Source organism: Hypanus sabinus, chromosome 4, assembly GCF_030144855.1.
Source record: "Hypanus sabinus isolate sHypSab1 chromosome 4, sHypSab1.hap1, whole genome shotgun sequence".
NCBI classification, from domain to species: Eukaryota; Metazoa; Chordata; class Chondrichthyes; order Myliobatiformes; family Dasyatidae; genus Hypanus; species Hypanus sabinus.
Genome location: NC_082709.1, coordinates 72796667 through 72820938, shown reverse-complemented (window position 1 = coordinate 72820938; position 24272 = coordinate 72796667). Strand labels below are relative to the sequence as shown.

Below are 24272 nucleotides of genomic sequence, written 5' to 3'. Positions count from 1 at the left end.
GGACTGAAATAGTAAGCCGTGCATCTATTACTTTTACTGTGACTATCTTTGTTCTACCCAACAGTATGAAGAAACAGAAATGTCACTCAACCTCAAATACACAACTGTGATACAGGAGTAAGGGTGTACATGTGTGGGGAGGATGGTGCTAATTACAATTAACAATCAAATTTCAAAACTTACAATCATCTGCCATCTCGTATCTTGGTTTACAAAGGATGAGGTAAATGCACAGAAATACATAAAACTGATAAAGTTCTACCACATGATCAATATATCGGTTTCAGCATTTTTTATGGATATGAATAAATGAGAGAAGGTAGTTCACATAGACTGTTAAGTAGACATAATGTACCCATATTCCTATCATACATCAATGCAGTAGCCTCTTCTTAATCACGGAATTTTAAGACAGCTTGTTTTCTCCATAAATCAGGTGAGAAAGGCTACTGGACATCCTCTATTCATCTACATTCTTTTAAAAAAAAATTTATTTGCAGATACAGCACAACAACAGGCCCTTCTGCCCAAAGAACCCACACCGCCCAATTACACCCATATGACCAATTAACCAACAAACGCGTATGTCTTTGGACAGTGGGACAAACCAGAGCACCCGGAGGAAACTCACCTGGTCATGAATGTACAAGTCCTTACAGACAGCGGTAGGAATTGAATCGGGATCGCTGCACTGTAGTAGTATTATGCAAACCCCTACATTCCAGCTTGTACCACTCGAATTTCACACCTGACCAAATTTATGTTATTAACTTCAAATCCATTTTGACATCACCTAGCCGATGTTAAATGAAAATATTCTTTTAAACTAAACTATTTTAATTTTTAATCTAAATTAACAAATCTGAAGTTATTTTATACATATAGTACAACCAAGAAAGTAGGAAGATAAAAGGGTAGGTGCACAAAGGAGTGGGTCACACCTGGAACTAGAGGAAATGCACAAGCTCCAAAATGAGTACTTGACAGCAGTATTTACCAAAACAAAGGACATGGCGGACAGTAAATAAGGTCGTGTCAATATGCAGGTGGCACTGGATATACCCAGGGTCTGACAGAATTCATCACCACGAGTTATAAAGTTATGAGAGGCACAGACTGAGTAGTTGTTTGTTTCTGTTCCCAGGGTCATGATAACTGATAATAGAGGGCATGTGTTTTAGGTAAGAGGGGTGTAAGCTCAAAACAGATGCAATGGGCAAGTCTTTTTTAAACTATACACAGCAGCAGGAGCTGGAATGTGCTACTGGGGTGGTAGCAAAACAAATATGATAGGATTTTTCAGTTTCTAAGATAGCTACATGAATATGCAGAGAATGGATGGATATGGACCACGTGAAGGAAGGAGAGATTAGATTAGGTATCATTGGTTTAATTGAAACAGCACAATATCATGGTCTGTAACATAATGTTCTGTTCTAAGTTCTATATTCAGAGAGACAAGAGATGAAATTGCTGGGGTCTTAACCAAGATCTTTGTATCCTCATCATCCACAACAGAACTACTACAAGGCTTTAGAATAAAAATGTTACTCCTTTGTTAAAGAGCAATAGGGATTAACTAGGGAGTTCCAAAACACTTGTGAGCACACGAAACCACAATTTTTTTTGAAGTGGCAAATATGACTGAAGATAGACCAAAAGATATAGGAGCAGAATTAGACTATTTCGCCGATTGAGTCTGCTGTGCCATTTTATCACAGCTGAACCATTTTCCCTCTCAGCCCCAATCTACTGCCTTCTCCCCATATCCTTTGATGCCCTGATTCATCCAGAATCTATCAACTTCTGCCTTAGAGAGGGTGGAAGAAGAGGAGAGCAGTAGTGATAGGGGACATGATAGTTCGAAGTACAGACAGGAGGTTCTGTGGTCATGACAGAGATCCCCGGATGGTTTGTTGCCTCCCGGGTGCCAGGGTTGGGGATGTCTCTGATCTCGTGCACAGCATTCTGAAGTGGGAGGGTGATCAGCCAGATGTCATGGTACACATCAGTGCCAATGACATAGGAAGAAAGAGTGAGGAGGTCCTGAAGAGTGAGTAAAGAGAGCTTGGTAAGTTAAAAAGCAGGACCTCGAGGGTGGTAATCTCAAGGTTGCTCCCTGTGCCACGTGCCAGTGAGGGTAACAATAGGATGCTCTGGTGGATGAACACGTGGCTGAGGAACTGGTGTAGGGAACAGGGTTTCAAATTTCAGGATCATTGGGACCTCTTCTGGGGTAGGTGGGACCTGTACAAGAGAGACAGGTTACACCTGAACCACAAGGGGACCAATACCCTTGCAGGGAGGTTTGTTAGTGCTATTGGGGAGGGTTTAAACTAGATTTGCAAGGGGATGGGAACCAGAGTACCAGAGCAGATAGTGGCGCTGTGGTAAAAATAAATTATGTTAAAAGTTCATGCAAAGTCACAAATAGCAGGGTTGTGTCTGGTGGTAATATTCTTCTGAGGTGTGTCTATTTCGATGCGAGGAGTATTATGGGGAAGGCTGATGAGCTGAGGGCGTTGAATGACACATGGAATGACGACATTATAGCTATTAGTGAAACTTGGCTACAGGAGGGGCAGGACTTGCAGCTTAATGCTCCAGGGTTCTGATATTTCAGACGTGATAGAGGCAGAGGAATGAAGGGTAGGGGGGTGGCATTGCTAGTCAGAAAATGTTACAGCATTGCTCAGGCAGGACAGATTAGAGGGATTATCTACCGAGACCACATGGGTGGAGCTGAGAAACAAGAAAGGTATGACAATGGGGTTGTATTATAGTCAGCGAGAATTGGAGGAGCAAATCTGCAGAGAGATAGCAGACAACTGCAGGAAACGTAAAGTTGTGATAGTAGGGGATTTTAATTTTCCACATATTGATTGGGACTCCCATACTGTTAAAGGTCTAGACGGGTTAGCGTTTGTAAAATGCAGTCAGGAAAGTTTTCTAAATCAATATGTAGAGGTACCAACTAGAGAGGACACAATATTAGATCTCCTATTAGGAAACAAGTTAGAACAAGTGACAGAAGTGTGTGTAGGGGAACACTTTGGTTCCAGTGATCATAACACCATTTGTTTCAACTTGATCTTGGAAAAAGATAGATCTGGTCCTCGGGTTGAGATTCTTTTCTTTTCTTTTTCAATCTTTTTATTAAATTTCATATATAAAAAAAACAACACATAATAATGAACAGATTACAAATTCAATAAACTTGAGATTACATTAGTAATAGGATAATAATATCCTATTAAACATCAATCGACAAAAGGTACATAAATCAATCAAGTCTATATAAATATATATGAAAAAAAAACAAAAATAATCATCGAAAAAAGAAAAAAAAATTGAAATTATATATGAGAAAAAATATATATTGAAAAAAAATACTAAACTAAACTAACATGGGCAATAATAGCACTTTATAAATATATGAAGGTGTCAAGAAAAGAACTCCGGAACTCCATACCTGAACAAGGATATGGGTTGAGATTCTAAAGTGGAAAAAGGCCAAATATGAAGAAATGAGAAAGGATCTAAAAAGCGTGGATTGGGACAGGTTGTTCTCTGGCAAGGATGTCGTTGGTAAGTGGGAGGCCTTCAAAGGAGAAATTTTGAGAGTGCAGAGTTTGTATGTTCCTGTCAGGATTAAAGGCAAAGTGAATAAGAATAAGGAACCTTGGTTGTCAAGGGATATTGGAACTCTGTTAAAGAAGAAAGAGAGAGGTGTATGACATGTATAGGAAACAGAGAGCAAATAAGGTGCTTGAGGAGTACAACAAATGCAAAAAAAAAATTTAAGAAAGAAATCAGGAGGGCCAAGAGCAGACATGAGATTGCATTGGCAGTCAAGGTGAAGGATAACCCATAGTTTCTGCAGGTATATCAAGAGCAAAAGGATAGTAAAGGATAAAATTGGTCCTCTTGAAGATCAGAGTGGCCAGCTATGTATGGAACCAAAAGAAATGGGGCAGATCTTATATGGGTTTTTAGCGCCTGTATTTACTAAGGAAACTAGCACGGAGTCAATGGAAATAAGGCAAACAGATAGTGAGGTCATGGAACCTATACATATTGAAGATAAGGTGGTGCTTGTTATCTTGAGGCAAATCAGAGTAGATAGATCCCCAGGACCTGACAGGGTATTCCCCTCGGACCTTGAAGATGACTAGTGTTGAAATTGCAGGGGCCCTGGCAGATATACTAAACTGTCGGTATCTACGGGTGAGGTGCCAGAGGATTGGTGGATAGCTCATGTTGTTCCGTTGTTTAAAAAAAGCTCCAAAAGTAATCCGGGAAATTACAGGCCAGTAAGTTTGACGTCGGTAGTAGGTAAATTATTGGAAGGATAGGAGCTACAAGTATTTAGATAGACAGGGCCTTGTTAGGGAGAGTCAACACTGCTTTGTGCATGGTAGGTCATGTTTAACAAATCTATTAGTTTTTCAAGGAGGTTACAAGGAAAGTGGATGAAGGGAAGCCAGTGGATGTTATCTACATGGACTTCAGTAAGGCCTTTGAAAAGGTCCCACATGGGAGATTATTTAGGAAGATTCAGTCGCTAGGTATACATAGTGAGGTAGTAAGGTAGATTAGACATTGGCTCAATGGGAGAAGCAAGAGAGAGATAGCGGAAGTTTGCTTTTCTGAGTGCAGGTCTGTAACTAGTGGTGTGCCACAGGGATCAGTGCTGTGTCTATTGTTAATTGTCATCTATATCAATGATCTGGATGATAATGTGGTAAATTGGATCAGTAAATTTGCTGATGATACAAAGATTGGAGGTGTAGTGTACAGTGAGGAAGGTTTTCAAAGCTTGCAGAGGGATTTGAACCAGCTGGAAAAATGGGCTGAAAAATAGCAGATGGAGTTTAATACAGACAAGTGTGAGGTTTTGCACTTTGGAAGGACAATCCAAGGTAGAACATATAAGTTAAATGGTAGGGCACTGAGGAGTGCAGTAGAACAGAGGGATCTGGGAATACAGATACAAAATTCCCTAAAAGTGGCACCACAGGTAGATAGAGTCATAAAGAGAGCTTTTGGTACATTAGCCTTTATAAATCAAAGTATTAAGTATAAGAGTAGGAATGTCATGGTGAGGTTGCATAAAGCATTGGTGAGGCTGAATTTTAAGTATTGTGTGCAGTTTTGGTCACCAAATGACAGGAAGGATATTAATAAGGTTGAAAGAGTACAGAAAAGGTTTACAAGGATATTGCCGGGACTTGAGAAACTGAGTTACAGAGAAAGGTTGGATAGGTTAGGACTTTATTCCCTGGAGCATAGAAGAATGAGGGGAGATTTGATAGAGGTATATAAAATTAAGTTGGGTATAGATAGAGTGAATGCAAGCAGGCTTTTTCCACAGAGGCTAGGGGAGAAAAAAAACAGAACACATGGGTTAGGGGTGAAGGGAGAAAAGTTTAAAGGGAAAATGGGGGGGGGGGGGGCTTCTTCACACAAAGAGTAGTGGGAGTGTGGAATGAGCTGCCAGATGAAGTGGTAAATGCAGGCTCACTTTTAACATTTAAGAAAAACTTGGGACAGGTACTTGGAGGAGAGGTGTATGGAGGGATATGGTCCAGGTGCAGGTCAGTGGGACTAGGCAGAAAAATGGTTCGGCACAGCCAAGAAGGGTCAAAAGACCTGTTTCTGTGCTGTAATGTTCTATGGTTCTATGATAATATATCCCCAATGACTTGGCCACCACAGTCACCCATGGCAATGAATTAGCACACCCATGGCACACTCTGGCTAAAGAAATCCCTCATCTCCATTCTAAAAGGATGCCCATCTATTCTGAGGCTGTATTCTCTGCTCTTAGACTCCTTTACCAGAGAAATCATCCTCTCCGTATCCATTCTATCGAGGTGTTTCAACATTTGATAGGTTTCAATGAGGTCACCCCTCATTTTTCTGAATTCCAGTGAGTAGAGTATCAATGCTCCTTAAATGACAAACTCTTCAATCCCAGAATCATTTTCTTGAAACTGCTTTGAACCATCTCCAATGTCAGCACATCCTTTCTTATAGAAGAGGCCGGAAACTGCTCACAATACTCCCAAGTGAGGCCTCACCAGTGCTTTATGATATCGACCATTGAATATTATCTACATGGTCAATAGTAAAGCATTTGACAAGCCTGCTTATAGTAGGCAGATCCAGAAGATTAAGGTCACATGGGAACCACAATTAGGCCACAATTTGGAGTATTGTGTGTGTGCAGTTGTCATACTACAGGAAGTATCTGGATTGGAGAATGTAAACTATGAGGTAATGTTGGACAAGCTTGTTTTTTTTTAAATGGAGGCTGAGGGGTAAAATGATATACATATATGAAATTAATGAGGGGCATAGATAGGGTAGATAGTCATTGTTCCCCCGCCCTGTCAGAAAGGTGAAATAGTGTGAGGTGTCTGTCAGTCGTGGTTGACCATGGGTACTGTGCCTCTGGTGGTCACTGGTTTGTCGAGCAGCGTCAACTGTGGCTTTTGAGGCTGATCCTGGAACGGTAGGCTCTGCCACAGTTGCTGCATGTGTAGGGTGTTGTGAAATTGTTGCCTGCTGTGCTCTCCGCTCCTCAAACTGACTCAGGATCACTTTTTCGCCTTACTCTAGGTGTTGCTGAAGAGTACCTCGCCATTCGTTGCGGTCATCTGCTGTATCCTCCCAGCACTCTGTCTTTATTTTTAAGACTTTCATGTTGCGCTTGCAGAGGTCCTTGAAGCGAAGCTGAAGTCTACCAATGGTCCTCTTGCCTGTTGCTACTCCTCAGTGGAGGATGTCCTTTGGCAGTCTACCATCTTTCATATGACGGACGTGGCCCAGCCAGCGCAGTCTGCATGGTCTTAAAAGTGTGAACATTCTGGTAAGTCCAGCGTGGGAGAGGACCTCAGAGTTTGGGACTTCGTCTCTCCAGGTGACGCCAGTGAAGTCTGCGCAGGTGAAAACTATTGAGTTTCTTCTCCTGTTTGGAGTAGATGGTCCAGTCTTGCTACCATACAGGAGGATGCTGATAATGTATGCATTGTATACAGCAGTCTTGGGTCTTTGCAGCGTGTTCTGGATTCTCCCAGGCCCTCAAGGAGAGTCGAGCAAGGATCGACATGGCTTTACCAATAAGCCTATCGATTTCAGCATCAAGGGAGAGAGTGTTGTTAATGGTCAACCCCAAGTATATGAACTTGTGGACGATTTCTAGATCGTTATTGTCGATGGTAATGACTGGTGTCGCCACTACGACCTAGGAAAGGACATTTGTTTTCTTTAGGCTGATGACAAGCCCAAAGTCCTTGCAAGACTTAGAGAAGCAGTCCATGAGAGTTTGTAGTTGTAGTGCAAGGTTATAGCAGCATCATTGGCAAAGAGCATGTCATGTATTAAGATCTTTCACACCTTTGTTCTTGCTCTCAGGCGCGGAGGGTTGAACAGCCACCCATCAGACCTGGTGTGCATGTAGATGCCTTCTGTCGAAGTCCTAAATGCATGCTTCAATAGCAAAGGGAAGAAGATGCCGAATAATGTTGGAGCCAACACACATCCTTGTTTGATTCCACTATGAATAGTGAAGGGTTCTGATGAGCTGCCATTGTACTGAACAGTAGCCTTCATGACATCATTCAATGACTTGATGATACTTTGGAGTTGAGGGACAGTTGATCTTGAAGGGAATCTGTAAGAGCCCATCCCTGCTGACAAGGTCAAAAGCCTTGATCAAGTCGATGAAAGCGACATAGAGGGGTTTCTGTTGTTCCTTGCACTTCTCCTGGAGTTGACGGAGTGAGAAAATCATTTCGACAGTTGACCTCCTTACATGAAAGCCACATTGGGACACAGGGTAGACCTGTTCTGCCAGAGTTTGTAGACGTGCCAGAGCTATACGAGCAAAGACCTTGCCAATAATACTCAGGAGGGAGACACCCCTATAGTTGTTGCAGTCACTCCTATCACCTTTGTTCATATACAAAGTGATGATTTTGGAGTCACGCATATCCTGTGCTACGGCTCCTTCCTTCCAGCACTGATGGAGGACCTTGTGTAAAGGTTGGAGGAGTGAGCTCTTGCAGTGTTTGATCATGTCTGGAGGATTCCCAACATTGCCAGACTGTCAATTGCCTTGCTGAGGTCCGCAATGGTTGGTTTGGAGTCAAGTTCATCCATGACTGGCAGACAATCGATGGCATCAATGGCTGAGCTAACAACATTTTCTCTCGAATACAGCTCAGAGTAGTGTTCCATCTGCTTGCCTTTATCGGTGATTATTTCACCACTGGATGACTTCAGGGATGCTGTCTTGCTCTGCAATGGGCCAAGGGCCTTCTTGATACCAAGATACATCATTTGGCCTCGATGACAGGAGTCACGATGCTGGACTTTTGCCTCAAACCAGTCACTGCCGTCCTGACGAAGGGTTTTGGCCCGAAACGTCAACAGCGCTTCTCCATATAGATGCTGCCTGGCCTGCTGTGTTCCACCAGCATTTTGTGTGTGTTGTTGTTTGAATTTCCAACATCTGCAGATTTCCTTGTGACTGCTCTTTGTGGTCTTTCTTCCAAAGAGAAAGAGTGCTGATTCACGGATGGTGTCACAAACGTATGACCATTGTTCCGTTGCAGTATCTCCTTGTGAGGAGGTAGTTCATAGCACCCTGTACTGACTTGGCAAACTGGTCAACCTTTTGTGACTGTTTTACCTCTGTTATGTTGATGCAAGGTTCTCCAGTTTGTTTGGAGTGGTGGATTTCCTTCAGACGTAGTTTGATCTTGCAGCATACTAAAGCATGATCTGTATTGCAGTCTGCACTGTGGTATGAGCTCATGATTAGTGCAGAGTTGATGAAAGTGTTTCTGGTGATGATCTCGTCTAGTTGGTGCCAGTGCTTAGACCGTGGATGTCACCATGAGACCTTGTACTGCGACTTCATCTGAAAGTAGGAGTTAGTTACACACAGGCTGTGATAGGAGCAGAACTCCAGGAGACGTTGTCCATTGTCATTTATTTTGCCAATTCCAAAGTGGCCAAAGTGAAACAGTAGAGGTCACATACTTAAACAAAGAGAGGGAAGGTTTAAAAAGGAAATTTGCAACTTTTTCTTTAAACTTCAGAGAATCCTTGGAAAAGTAGGTTCCTGAAATAAACATTGCTATCTTCCCAGCAGTGTAAGAAGATTTTAAACAAATTTAAACAGAGGCAAAGAGGAGGAATACAGATCACCTGTAGACAGATGGATTATTTAGATTCGTATCATGGTCAGGAGAGTCATAAAAGGCTGTAGGACCTGTTCTTGCTTGTGTTATTTGTCCAATGTTGCCTCACAGGCTCTTGTGTTCTAGTGGAGGATCAGCCATTAGCCAACAAGCAACTCCAGAGCCATAGCAATTAAAGCTGCACTCTAATCTGCCTTCTGAAATAACATACTAAATTGTTCAACTTACGGGCAATTACTGACCTTGGCAACACCAGTATATATCAACCAAATACACAAAAGTTCAGATGTAGAGAAATACAAGCATTTAGAAGCAGGTCACAGATAAAATGTAGAACTTGAAACAAATGCTCCAAAGCTGCTTACCAAACTGCTGAGTATCACCACTAATCAGTTTTCAATTTCATATTTCCAGCATTGTCTTTTCTTTTATGATAGCAGGAAGAACAAGGACAATGAAGATTTTGAAAAGAACTTTGACAATTTAAAAATGAGCCAGGTGCTGCTAGTGCAGCATGGAGTGCTAAGCATAGACAACTAATGCAAGTTACAAAACAGGCAGCTTTCTAGACTGACATCCAAAAATGCTGAGTCAGTAGGTTACCAATGTCACTTATATTTTTTCCAGTCTGGTGGTCATGGTTGGAAACTATGTAGCCTCCTTCCTGAAGGGCAGGCAAACTGGTGCAGAGTATACAGCAAAGGGCTTTAAACACACAGCCCTGAGGCTACCCATGTTCAGGATGATGGGGTGGGAGAAGCAGTTGTGCATCCTGATGAACTGAGGTCAGCTTCTTAAGAAGTGTAGCATCAAGTTGCACAGTGGTGTTGTGGTGTAATTTAGGCAGAGGAGTAGGAGTTTGTTCACCAAAGTCCGTGGGACAAGTGTTGAATGCTGAACTGAAATCCAGAAACAGCATTCTGACAAGAGTCGTGTTTTCTAGGTGTGTCAAAGCCAGGTGCATTACAATAGACACTATGGATCTGTTTTAGCATGGTTCTGTTGCTAAGCATATTGGTGAGTGTGCCATATGGCAGGAATCGAGTTTTTGAAATATTCCATTACAGGGCATCCCTAAGAACTTCATGATGATTGACATCAGTGCCAACAGGCATAATTTCATTCTGAAGGTGTAGAGTTCCTTGGTACAGGAATTATGGTAGCTGATTTAAGCACGTGAAGACAACAGCCTGGACTAATGTAGTGTTGAAGGTGTCCATGAAGATGTCAGTGAGACAGTCCTTCAATACTCAGCCTGGAATGTTACCTGGGCTGGCTGCCTGATGAGGGTGGACTCTGCAGCATCCTTCTCATGTAATATTAACAATACTTTGCATATGGTACAATTTCAATCATACTAACATACAGTGCCAATAAAAAGTATTCACCCCCCTTTGGAAGTTCTCATGTTTTATTGTTTTACACATTGAATCACAGTGGTTTTAATTTGGCTTTTTTGACATTGATCAACAGAAAAACACTTTCATGTCAAGGTGAAAACAGATCTCTACAAAACAGATCTAAATTAATTACAAAATAAAGCACAAAATAATTGATTTCGTAAGTATTCAGCTCTTTTAATATGACACACCAAATCATTGCTGGTGCAGTAATTTGGTTTTAAAAGTCACATAATTAGTTAAATGGAGATCACCTGTGTGCAGTCACGGTGTCTCAATGGTCTGTTGTAAAAATACACCTGTATCTGGAAGATCCAACTGCTGGTGAGCCAGTATCCTGGCAAAAACCACACGATGAAGACAAACACTCCAAGCAACTCTGCAAAAAGGTTAGTGTAAAGCACAAGCCAAGAGATGGATACAAGAAAATTTCCTAGTCACTGAATATCCCTTGAATTACAATTCAGTCAGTCATCAAGAAATGGAAAGAATATGGCACTGCTCTAATCCACCTCGAGCAGGCCGTCCTCAAAAACTGTGTGACCGTGCAAGAAAGGGACTAGTGAGAGAGGTGTCCAAGAGACCTATGACAACTCTGGAGGACTTACTAACTTCAGTGGCTGAGATGGAAGATACTGTGCATAACTGTTGCCCAGGTGCTTCACCAGTTGCAGCTTTATGGGGGAAATGACAAAGAAAAAAGACATGTTGGAAAAAAAACTCACATGAAATCTCAGCTGGAGTTTACCAGAAGACATGTGAGAGACTCTGAAGTCAGTGAAAGAAGGTTCCATGGTCTGATAAAACCAAAATTGAACTTTTTGACCATCAGACTATGTGCTATGTTTGGCAGAGCCAAACACTGCACATCATCGAAAACATACCATCCCTACTGTGAAGCATGGTGGTGGCTGCATGATGCTGCAGGGATGCTTCACTGCAGCAAGTCGTGGAAGGCTTGTGAAACTATAGGATAAAATGGATGCAGCAAAATACAGGGAAATTCTGGAGGAAAACAGGATGCAGTCTGCAAGAGAACTGCAACTTGGGAGATTTGTTTTCCAGCAAAACAACGACCCCAAGCACAAAACCAAAGCTACACAGGAATAAGTTAAAAACAACAAAGTTAATGTCCTGGAGTGGCCAAGTCAGAGTCCAGACCTCAATCCAATTGAGAATGTGTGGCTGCACTTGAAAAGGGCTCTTCACTCACCATACAATCTGCCAGAACTTGAGCAGTTTTGTAAAAAAATGGGGAAAATTGCAGTGTCCAGATGTGCTAAGCTGATACAAACATGTCCAAACAGACTCAAGGCTGTAATTACTGCCAAAGGTGCATCTACTAAATACTGACTTGAAGGGGGTGAATACTTAATACAATCAATTATTTTGTTTTATATTTATAATTAATTTACACTTTGTAGAGATCTGTTTTTACTTTGACAAGTAGGAGTCTTTTCTATTGATCGGTGTCAGAAAAGCCAGAGTAAATCCACTGTGATTGAATGTTGTAAAACAACAAAGCATGAAGACTCCAAGGGGGGATGTGAATACTTTTTATAGTCACTGTTGGTTCCTCTAGCCAGGTGTGGTAATAGGGAAAAAGTCCCACTACCTATTAAAATGCTCCAAATAGCGCGTGCCTCAAATAACCTCTGACAACCAAGTCCAGCTCCTGGCCTTCATGTGTGGCTTAGCTAACTCAGTCGGCAGAACTGTTTCTACTGACAGAAGGGGCAAAGGTGGGTTACTGGCGCCTTAAAAACAGCTGCTTCAGGCAGATGGGGCTCGTTAGCTGTGGGTGACAGCTCATCTAGAAGGAAAACTCTGATCTCAAACTTCCACTCCCTTGCAGCTATACTCCTTAATGGGGAAGGCTTCGGGAATAAACTCCAAGGAAAAAATCCAGAGCTGGAGTCCCCAAGGTTGTTCTACATTTGAGTTCAATGTTGATTGACAACTCCTCCAACACTGGTGGTACTAAACTGCCAAACTCTATCGGTCTCTACCATTCCTGTGGGTTAATCAGATGTGTGGGGGGGGGGGGGGGGGGGGAAGCTTGCTACATGGGCAACAGCTTGCTCTTCATATCGTACTGCCCAGGCTTACACATCTAGTCAGCCTGGACAGAACATCCATGGTCAACTCTGACTGACAGAGGCCCTCACCTAACATAGTATAAAGCTGTCACTTCATGCTTTCAATAAAGACGGGTTCAAGGTGGATCTACAAAATCTGGTATGCAATGCTATTCAACACACGGTCTCTTGTGGAAACTGCCCAATAAATTGGATCCTTGTAAACCATGCACAAAGTCGACTAAGGCTGGGAAATGAAAAGAGAACATTATACTCATGGAACTTAAACAGTTCTACTTTAATACAAAACAGTACAACATTATTCACAAATATTTCTCAACTTCAGGAACGTTTTAAAGTACATTCACAGTAGTTTGTAAAGCTACACTGACATAAATACATCGAGAAAAGCTGTACTTTCTGTAGCTCTGCTCACTGCTTAAATAGTATTTTACAAAGATCAGAATCAAAATAAAGTTTCCTATAAAATATACTTTGCAGAAGCAGTAGTGCATAGACTAAAGATTACTATAAATTACAAAACAAATTGGCAAAAAGGAATAATGAGGTAGGAATGGTAATAGATAATATAAAAATTTGATTGCAGAGTGGAAGAAGAATCCTGAATCATTCAATGTGGATCTTCACTATCCTGTACCTCCTCCTAGATGGTGGAAATGAGAAGGGGGCATATCCCCTTTGGTGGTGGTCTTTAATGACGGAAACTTTTTTCCTGAGACATCACCTCTTGAAGATGCCCTCCATGGTGAGGAGGATTGTGCTTGTGATGGAGCTGGCTGAGACTATAACCCTTTGCAGCCTCTTCTGTGATGAAAACTCTCCACTGTACATCCTATAGGAAGTTACAAGACTCTTTGCTAACATGCCAAATCTTCTCAAACGCCTAACAATTTAGAACCCTTGGTGTGCCTTCTTTGTGATTGTAGCAATCTGTTGGGCCCAGGTTAGACAGTGAGATGTTGACATCCAGTATTACTCTTTCCACCTCTGACCCCCTCATTGAAGACTACTGTGTGTTCACCCAGCTTCCCCTTCCTGAAGTCCGCATCCTTGGTTCTGCTGATGTCGAGTACAAGGTTGTTGTTGTGATGTGACTTAACCAGCTCATCTACTGTATCTCACTCCGTTAAACCCCACTGTCTCCTGAGATTGTACCAACAGTTGTGTCATCTGCCATTTGAAATAATGGCATTTGAGCTGTGCTTAGCCACATACTTGGGGAGAGGGGGAGAGGGGGAGAGGGGGAGAAGAGCAGTGGGCTAAGCATGCATCCTTGATGGGCACCTTACATTGATTGTCAGCAAAGAGAGATTATCACTGATATATACTGACTACAAGGAAGGCAAGGTTCCAGTTGATGAGGGAAGTACAGAGGCCCAAGTTTGGATGCTTAACACTGAGAGAATGATGGCATTAAATACTGAATTGTCAATGATAAACAGCAACCTGATATGTGCTTTGCTGTTGTCTTGAAGCTCCGAAGCAGAGTGGAAAGCCAGTGAGATTGTATATGCTGCAGACTTGTGACAGTAAGCAAATTGCAGCAGGTCCAGGTCCTTCCTAAAGCAGGAGTTAATTCTAGCCATAATTAACCTCTTGAAGCACTGCTGAGAAGTAATGAGTGCTACTGGTCAATATTTGAGACAGCTCACCTTACTCATTTAAGGCACCACTATGATTGCTGGCTTCTTGAAGCAGGAAGGACCCTCAGAGCACAACAATGAGAGGTTTAAGGTGTCCTTGAACATTCCAACTCATTGGTCAGCACAGATTTTCAGCACCCAGCCAGGTACACCATGGGGTCCTGATGCCTTGCAGGGGTTCATCTTCTTGAATGCTGTTCTGACATCAGGCTGAGACAGAGATCACAGGGTCGCCAGATGTGGAAATTCACATAGACATGCATAAAAGGCATTGAGCACAAGGAGTGAAGCATTACTGCCATTTATGCTGTTAAATTTGAATTAAAGGAAGCTGTGGTATGTAAACTTTGTCACAGCTGTTGTGCATCTAAGTTGTCTCTAATTCCACATAGAAATGCACTTTCATCCTCACAATAGTATTTCAAAGTCACTCCTGGACATCTTGCAGTGTTTTGTATTGTTTGTCTTGAATGCCACAGACCTAGTCATTAGCATACTGCAAATCCCCTGGTTCATCCATGGCTTCTGGTTTGTGAAAACTCAGTATGTTGTTGATAGGAAACACGTTCAACCATGCAGTTCTTGCAGTTGGTGAAGGCCATGGCATATTCATTCAGATCCAAAGATGAATCCCAGGATATGGTCCAGGTTACCAATTCAAAGCAGACTGTAAACACTCCTCTGCCTCCCTAGCATGTAGTCTTCAACACTGGCACTGCAATCTTCAGTCTCTGCCTATGTGCTGCAAATATAGGTATAGCCAGGTATATGGAGTTGTCAAATTGAAAATAAATCAGCCACGATCAAATGCAGAGCAGACTTAATGGGTGAATGGCTTAATTCTAGCTCTATATCATGAGATATTGGTTCCCATCCTGTAATGGTGTAACTTGTACCTCTTGAGCAAGTCAATCCTACACCTGAAGAGGTCCCAATCATCCGGAAACCTGAAATCCCGCTCCATCTCCTAAGCCATGAACTCATGTGCTCTATACCTTTGTTGCTATCCACATTAGCATATGTCACTGGGAGTTGTCCAGAGATTACTTCCATCAATTCCACCCCCCCCCCCCAAATTCCCTAGATTCACTGGATAGGATCTCATCCCTCTTTCAACCTATGTTGTTGGTACCAACATGCTCTATAATGAATGATCACACACAACCGGCCTCAAGAATGTTCTGTAGCTGCTCCAACTACATGAATGTAGTTGGACAAAGAATGTCCAACACATTCTTGACACTATTACCTAGGGAATTTTATATGAAAAGAACCTTTTTAAAACTACAGGCAGTCCCCGGGTTACGTACAAGTTCCATCCCTGAGTCCGTCTTTAAGTTAGATTTGTATGTAAGTCGGAACAAATACATCCAGTATTATTTAGCATCAGTTTGTCAAACGTTTGTCTTAGTATATAATATATATTTTACTTTTCTATTCATATAAAACACTTAAGAAATGTATGTATTCCAATAATTAAACCACTGTGTTGCTTAGTAATAATGGTAGCTTTCATCGGGGCAGGGCCTATCACATGCTCCATTATTCTCACTTTATCCATTATCCTTTAAAATTGTTCCGATCATTGACCGACTGTAGCCTAACGCTTTTCCAATCACCGATAGCGTTTCACCCCTTTCCGATTGCTTTATTATTTACACTTTATTTTTAATCGTGATCACTTCCCGTCAATGGAACAGAAACACTGCGGGTGGCGAATCCTGAGCTTTGCCAGCTCCCAAGGTCCGCTGGGACCCAAGGACCGCACTGAGACAGGCTAAATGGGACATGTGGGGGCTGTGCTGGGTTTGGGTATTTGATCATTCGCAATATTCTGCGTGGGAATTTAAACTGGAGGTGGCAGTTTTTTTTTAAAAAAGAAGTCGAGTTACAAACTCGACATCCACATGGCACGGATGGTTCGGGAGTCACTGGATCAACATCAAACCGGCATGGGAGTGGTCCGTCACTGGATCGAACTCAGAAACCCCCGTTCTCAAGCCCGGTACTGATTTCACTGTGCCACCAGCCAACCGGAATGGGGGGGCACGGCCAGGGTGAATCTTACTAAGGAAAAATTAAGCCAAATACAAAGTTAAACACTCACAGTGTCAACTGCAGTGACGTAAAACGGCAGATGGCGTCGCGATCCAACTTAAAATGGTGGATGGCGTTCTCCTTTCTCTGTTCATAAGTACGATTTGTCCATAAGTCGGACATCCGTAACTTGGGGACTACCTGTACAAGACTTAGGTCTCAAAGCCAGGTTCCCAGAGATTTCAAGAAGTTCCAAGAATGTATGCTCAAATGCAACTAGTTTCCTGTTTTGCACATCTTTTTCAACTATGACATTAATCTAATTTTCCACTTTTTGTGTTCACTGTATCACCTCTGTAATACATCTTTTGGCAACTACTTTTCTTGGATTTCTGCCAGCTCACGTCGTCTTGCAATCTTTAATATCTCACCTCACTGATGCAAACTTCCAAGCTTTCCATCATTTGCAAATTTGAAATCTACCCAAGAATAATTGTTAAATCTTTAATTGGTGAAATCTGGATGCTCACAGAGCAGCTGTTAGTACAGAGAGTAAGGGTAAATATGCATCAATTTCCACTTCCATACTAAGAGCAAGAATTACAGATAGCATGTTAGGGCAGCATGCTGAGTTTTGGAGGATTCAGGACAAAAATTTCAGAATATCAGTTTGTCTTCAACAGTGCCAGATCACTTATGTAATAAACTTTGCCAAGTGCCAGTTAATTTTTCTACCTCAGCATTTCCCTCATGCTCAGAGCCCTGTTGTTTCATACATACCCTACTATTGCAACTTCCCATTCTTCAGGTGCCTTTTTTCAGAGGCTGGAAAGATTCTGGAGAGCCCTCCTCAACCACCATCCCAACCTCAATCAGCAACCAGGGTTGTAACGCATTCAGACGAAGTGACAAGTTGTAAAAAAAAACACACCAACCATTCTTAATTCCTTCCACTTAGACCCGGGGTCGGCAACCTTTACCAATGAAAGAGCTATTTGGACCCCTTTCCCACAGAAAAGAAAACACTGGGAGCCACAAAACACGTTTGACATTTAAAATGAAATAACACTCCATACAACGGGGTTTTTTTTGCCTTTATGCTATGTATAAACAAACTATGTGTTGCATTTATGAAATCGATGAACTCCTGCAGAAAACGAAATTACATTTCTGCATGCAACAAAAACATTTTGAACTCCGAAAAAAAGACGTTGGGTTGAAGGTTACTTTTAAGTAAAATACTCAACGTCTATTTGAGTCCTTCTTGTATTTATGAAAAACGCCGAACTTGAATTGTCCGCCAGCAGCAAACCAAAAATAACGTCAGCCAGCTGTCAACCTGAAAAATAAAAGGACTATTTCACTGAACCATGAAAAAATATGAATATACGTAAAATAATAGCCAATTAAAATATTTATTATACTTGGTTAATGGGATTTCTGCTCCTGGACCTCAGCGCACAGCGTCTGCACATCAAGGCTGTATGACGTCACCTTCATCTTTACACAGGATCGCAAGCTGTCATCTGTGAGGCGTGCGCGATGTTTGTTTTTAATAAAGTTCATGTTGGAGAACACCTGCTCACAATCATATGTGGATCCAAAGATCGACAGGACTCCAAGTGCATACTTTTTAATGTTTACATAAATGTCGGGGGATAGCATTCCATGTTTCGAACACAAGTTTGTCCGGTTTGGGGAGGTTTTCAATATCACTCCATTTGTGATTCTAAGCAAGAACAGCCTTCTGACGGGTAACATCTTCAAGGTCTGCCGTCAAGCGTCTAAACTTAGACACCTATATGTCTTTGTCAGCTAGGTCGGCCAGTTCCATCTCAAGATCAGGTTGACTCACACCTGCCAATGCAATCGTATTCAGTAAGGATGGATCGATCCTTAGGGGAGTGACCGGGAAGGATAATGTGTTTTTTTCCTCTCTGAACTCACAGAAGCGTTTCCCAAACGATGTTTGCATTGTGATGATTGCAGAATGTAAATACTCTGAATTTATCATGTCGTGAGCTTGTTTGAACTCTCTCAAATTGGGGAAGTGAGTCAATGTGCCTTTCTGTAAATTTCTGTCAAGCACTGTCAACTTGCACTCGAATGCCAAAACACCCTCCAACTTGTGCAGGGCTGTGTGTCCTTTCCCCTGAAGAGCTGTGTACAGCGTGTTCAGGTGCGCTGTCATGTCTACCATGAAGTGTAGCTTTTCCAGCCACTCTGGCTGTTCCAGCTCAGGAAAGGTGAGCCCTTTGCTGCCCAGGAAAGTTTTCACTTCTTCCAGACACACGACAAAGCGTTTCAGCACCTCCCCTCTGGACAGCCACCGGACTTTGTTGTGCAGCAGGAGATCAGAATATGCGCTTTCCAGCTCGTCCAGTAACAAACGGAATTGACGGTGATTTAAACTTTTTGCCATTATTTTATTGACAATCTGAATGACAACATCCATTACTTCTGTGCATTCCGGAGGAAATGTTTGAGTGCACAGTGCCTCTTGGTGCAAGATGCAGTGAAAAGTCAGCAGCTTTCTATCCAGCGACTTCTGCAGGAAAGCCACAAATCCCTTGTGCGCTCCTGTCATACGGTGCCCCATCAGTAGCTACTGACACCAGGTGGGTGGTCTTTATTCCTTTGGCTCTTAAACAATTCAAGGCAGCCTCACAGATGTCCTCCCCCTGTGTTTGGCCTTTTAGAGGTATCAACTCAATCATTTCTTCCTGTGGCCCGGCAGAGTTTACATACTGGCAGGACAGCGCTATTTGTTCAATATCACCTTTGTCTTTAGACTGGTCACAGGCAATCGAGTAGGCCACAGCTGAATTGATGTCTTTAATTTGCTGTCTTGTGATGTCTTCTGCCATTTTTATGGTTCTGTCTTTGACAGTCTTTGCAGAGAGGGGCATATCCCTGATTTTCTGCACAATTTCACTCTTGTTTTTAAAGTCTGTGAATAGATGTTCTGAAATCTTAATGAAAGATTCTTTTATATATTCACCATCTGTAAACTGCTTCCCGTGCCTGACTATTTCCTGAGTGGCAACAAAACTAGCATATGTAGTTGATTTTTCAGACTTTATCCATTTTTTGAAATGATTTTTGCTCAGATCAACCTTCCGCATCAGTTCCGAAACGGCTTTTTTTCTCTCATCTCCATCCGAATATTTTTGAGTACAGGCTGCGTGTTTATTCCGGAAATGTCTTGCAACATTTGACTTTTTGTTGTTTGCTAGTTTCTCATTGCATATTAAGCATACCGGTAAATAAGTTTTGTCAGCAGTGAAAGCAAATGAATCTGCCCACGTATCATTTAACGTTCTGTTTTCTTCAGTCACTTTTCTTTTTTTTAAGAATTCTCCATAGTTAGCCTACCTTGGATCGAAAAATTAAAGAAATCGCGCACTGGCAGGTGTCAGGCATTGGCAGTGGTGACGTATATTAATAGCGACAAAAACACGTTTTATTTAGATTGTACTAGATCACCATCATCTTCAAATTTAGAATTACATTTTAAAAACTAACAAACTAACATAAAATAAATTTTACTTAAGTACTCATCATTTATTTTCCAAAGCCACAGGGAGCCGCAGCACAGAGATGAAAGAGCCACATGCGGCTCCGGAGCCGCGGGTTGCCGACCCCTGACTTAGACCAAGCAGAAAGGCTTACACTCAGCTAAATTTACAGTAACTAATCTTATGACTACTTTACTTCCAAGATGGCGGTTTTTTTTTAAAATCAATTATGCTATTGTTTGCACTGCTGTAACTATATGGTTTTGTACAGGTCTTGCAGCTTTAGTTTTTGGTCTTGTTTGGTGGGTTTGGAGCTCCTTACAGGGGAACGTGCTAAGACGGTAGCGCGATATTAATACGCAGCAGCCTCTCCGGACTCTGGATTGGGGATTGGATATGTGGATTTTCTGGTGTAGTCTGTTTTGTCATGTGCTTTTGTGATATCATTCTGGAGGAATGTTGTCTCATTTTTTAAACTGCATTGCTTTTGTGGTTTCTAAATGACAATAAACTGAATCTGACTAACCTCAGCTTAACACAGTAACTGCAGAGTTGGTGTTTTCCCACTGGACTGTCTTGAACTCAAGTTGTTTTCTCTGGAACAGCATAGGCTGAGGGGAGATCTGATAAATTTTGAGAGGTATAGATAGAGTAGACAGTAATTTGTCCCCAGGGTTGAAATATCTCATACCAGAGGGTATGTACTTGAAGTGAGAGGGTAATTTCAAAAGGAGATGTGAGGAGCAAGTTTTTAAAAAAAACATTTCATAGCAAGTGGTGGGTGCCTGGAGTGGTGGTAGTAGAAGCAATCCATCGTGGAAAACAGCCTCCCTTCCATGGACTATCTACACTTCTTGCCGTCTTAGGTACATATACACGCACTTATGTACTTCAGTAATAAGTTTACTTTGTTGTTTGTAGTTAATCATAAATTCTATAGTAAAGTAAATCAAAGGCTGATAATGTGCAAGACAACAAATCATGCAAATAAAATAAATATATTGAGAACAAGTTGCAGAACCCTCCGAAGTGACTCCATACTGTAGGTTGCAGAAGCAGTTCAGTGTTCAGGCAAGCAAATTTATCCATGCCAGTTCAGCAGTGGAATGACTGTACAGTAATAATGGTTTCTGTGTCCCACACCAGGCGAGGGACCCAATGCTCCAGTACCTTCTGCTAAATGGTAGTAGTGACAAGAAAGCAAGGCCTGGATAGTGGAGGCCCTTGACGATGGATGCTGTTTTCTTGCAGCAGCGCTCAATGGTGGGGAAGGTTTTGCCTGTCCTGGCCATTAGTGTTTCCATCCCAGGCTGTGATGCAACTAGTTAAGATACTCTCCACTGTGCATCTATAAAAGGTTTGTTAATGTTTTAGATGCCAAACCAAATCTATGCAAACTTCTAAAGGCACTGTCATTTCTTCTTTGTGATGGCTATTGTGCTAGGACAGATCCTCTGATATTTTATTATGATAATTTATTATGATCCTTTCCACCTCCATTTAGTTTCCAGTGTGAATTAACTTTGCTTGCTATGAATTCTATCATGTTCCCACTCTTGCCTGTAACTTGGCTGATAGTGTCGTCAGTAGACAATGATTTACATTCCTGGGCCTCGTAATACAAGGCCTCGGAATTTCAGGCTATTCCAAAGCATTGTCTAACCAAATTATCTTACTCCAATGACAGCATTACTGTACTTTGAATGTTTGAGGGCTAAATCTCATCTAAATGGATTACTTTGTTTTACAAATTTCTTTCAGTGTAAAACTGGGGCAGTGCTGACAGGTGTTAGCTTTGCCACAGCCCTGACCCAATCACACCTCACTGCATGCTTTCATGCTCTACATAACAAATCCAAACTAAGCAAACCCACAAATTCACTGGGTTTCCATCAGGTTTGGGTGAGGTAGCCAGCCTCTGATCAAAATAGCACCACAGGATCTTTTACATCCAGCTGACGGGTTTAAAGTTTCATCCAACAGATGGGTGCTACATCTACAGCCCATGAAGAAATACGTGAAAAAATGTACACATAGCAAATTCTTTGCAGCATGCTTACGACCTCAAGAGAATGTGACTCTTAACAGTAAAAAAAAGTAATTAATATTTAGAAAAGGCATCTGGGAATACAACATTATGCACTAAATGTGAAGTAGTTCAGTAACTAGCTTTTCCTGAAACTGAGGTAAAAAGTAGAATTTTAAAATTGCAACCTCCAATGAATAAATGAACTGAACTGAAAAGTGCCAAATACTTCTGTCACTGCTAATTAAGTTTGGAACTTGGATTGCTGTATCTTAGGTGTATTTAAGGTGCAAACTATTTCTTGCCAAAAATCTCTCATCTTCAGCTACTTGATGAAGATAGTTTTTGTTGCATTCTCCTTTCCAACTATAGTTTTGAAGTTCAAGATGAAATGCTGGGCTGCTTTATGATTCACAATTTACCAATGGTTCTATGTTAGTTTACGGCTGAGAAAAAATTATAATCAAATGAAAATTTAACGGACAAATTTGGTTGCATACACGTACAGTCGGATGATAATAAACTTCAACTTGATTATTACTCAAGTGCCAAAGGTAACATTGTCCATGATCTAATCACTTATCATTCAGCCCTTCTTCATACCCTTTTGCTACATAATGGATGTTGACAATCATTTTCAGTATACATTCATGATCAAGCCCACTGGTCATTTCAAATAGCAAAAGCAGAGAGGACATATCAGACAATGAGGGGACATATTGTGCTGGTTCATTTGCTGTTGATGATACTTGACAGTAACTCAGCAGCCCAATTTTGAGCTGCTTGTCAGTTCTTATTTAAAAAAAATACAACCTAGTGATATAGTCACATGTCAAAATAGAGAATATAAAACAGAATGCTGGAAATACTCAGGTCATGTTGACCCTGGAGGGGAAAAAAAATCTGGTTAATGATTTTCTACTAGAACTGGGTGATCATTCTGCTGACAGATCTGAAGATAATAGTAAGACACAAGGTGCAAAATCAGAGCTGTTTTTAAGACTGCAAAATATTCCACAATATATTATTCAAAGAGACTTTAGAAATTATTCTGCCTACAACAGTAATGTTGTAATACAAAATTAAAAAGTAGCCAAGACCATATACTCATCACACAGACATTATAGAGTGATTCTAGTTTTCAAACCTCAAGATGATCAAATGTATAGAACAACTACACAAACTGTGCAATCCTGTCCAAGCAGGTCCGGAGAAGGTAGGAACGATAAAAGCTCAAACTTCCCATATGTACCCATACAAGTAAAGATAAACTTATTAGACAGCCAGTCTAAGTAAACACAATGCAAAAACATCAAAAAATGAGAACTGGCACAGAACTTTATCTTTAAAAATTGCACAAGTATTGGAAAGGATCAGACTAAAACTAGCACGTGACATCACCATTTTGCAAAGTTTAAGTCAGTTTCAAATACCTGTTATGAATAGGAGTGGCAAAGGAATGATGTTTAAGAGGAAAAACTAATGGCTAAGCTTCTTCCAAGACTTCAGTAAAATTTCACTTCAGTATAAAAAACAATTCTTTTTAAACAATGGATGTAAAATTTTCAGAACCAGGCAAAAGGAATGAAGGATAAATTTATTGTAAAGCTATATCCAAAGCTAAGAATTAAATCCGACAGAAGCATCAAGAGATGACAGCTGATACTAAATAGATGTTAATTCATTTTCTGCCTTAGTTTTTCTAAAATAAACAAACAAATCTGAAGATGCAAAAAAATCTGGGATGCCAAAGACAAAATGTGATAACGATGCCCAGACACCCTCCTGGAAATAAGCAATCAGGAATCTCCAGAACCTAGAGAAAATATATACAAACTTTTTATATAACAGTTACTAAAAAAGTTTTAGCATCTATTGGATACCGCTACAGAAAGCCCGATTGAGGCTTTCTGGATTGAAGTGCAAAAAAATTATTTAACTTCTGAGGAGAGATGGGGAGGGGTGTCAGTTATCACATGTGTAGATGATAAAGAACTTCAGTTCTCCATACATCTGTTAAACTCCTGAAGTTTGCAGACAACACAACTGTCATTGGCCTTATCCAAGACGGCGATGAGTCTGCATACAGACAGGAGGTGGTGCGGCTGGCCCTCTGGTGTGGTCAGAACAATCTGGAGCTAAATACACTCAAGACTGTGGAGATGACAGTGGACTTCAGGAGGAGCCCCCCAATACTCCCCCCTTCTCACTATACTCAATAGTATTGTGCCTGCTGTGGAGACCTTCAGATTTCTGGGTGTCACAATCTCCCAGGACCTGAAGTGGACACCCATCGTGGACACTCTTATCAAAAAGGCTCAGCAGAGGTTGTATTTC

The 24272-nt window shown here is 41.4% G+C and overlaps 1 protein-coding gene across 3 annotated transcripts in view; it reads right to left on the bottom strand.

Moving 5' to 3' along the window:
- fam117bb (family with sequence similarity 117 member Bb) overlaps nucleotides 1-24272 on the bottom strand; it is a 207805-nt gene that overhangs the window by 139932 nt on the left and 43601 nt on the right. The gene's annotated exons all lie outside the window — the stretch shown is intronic.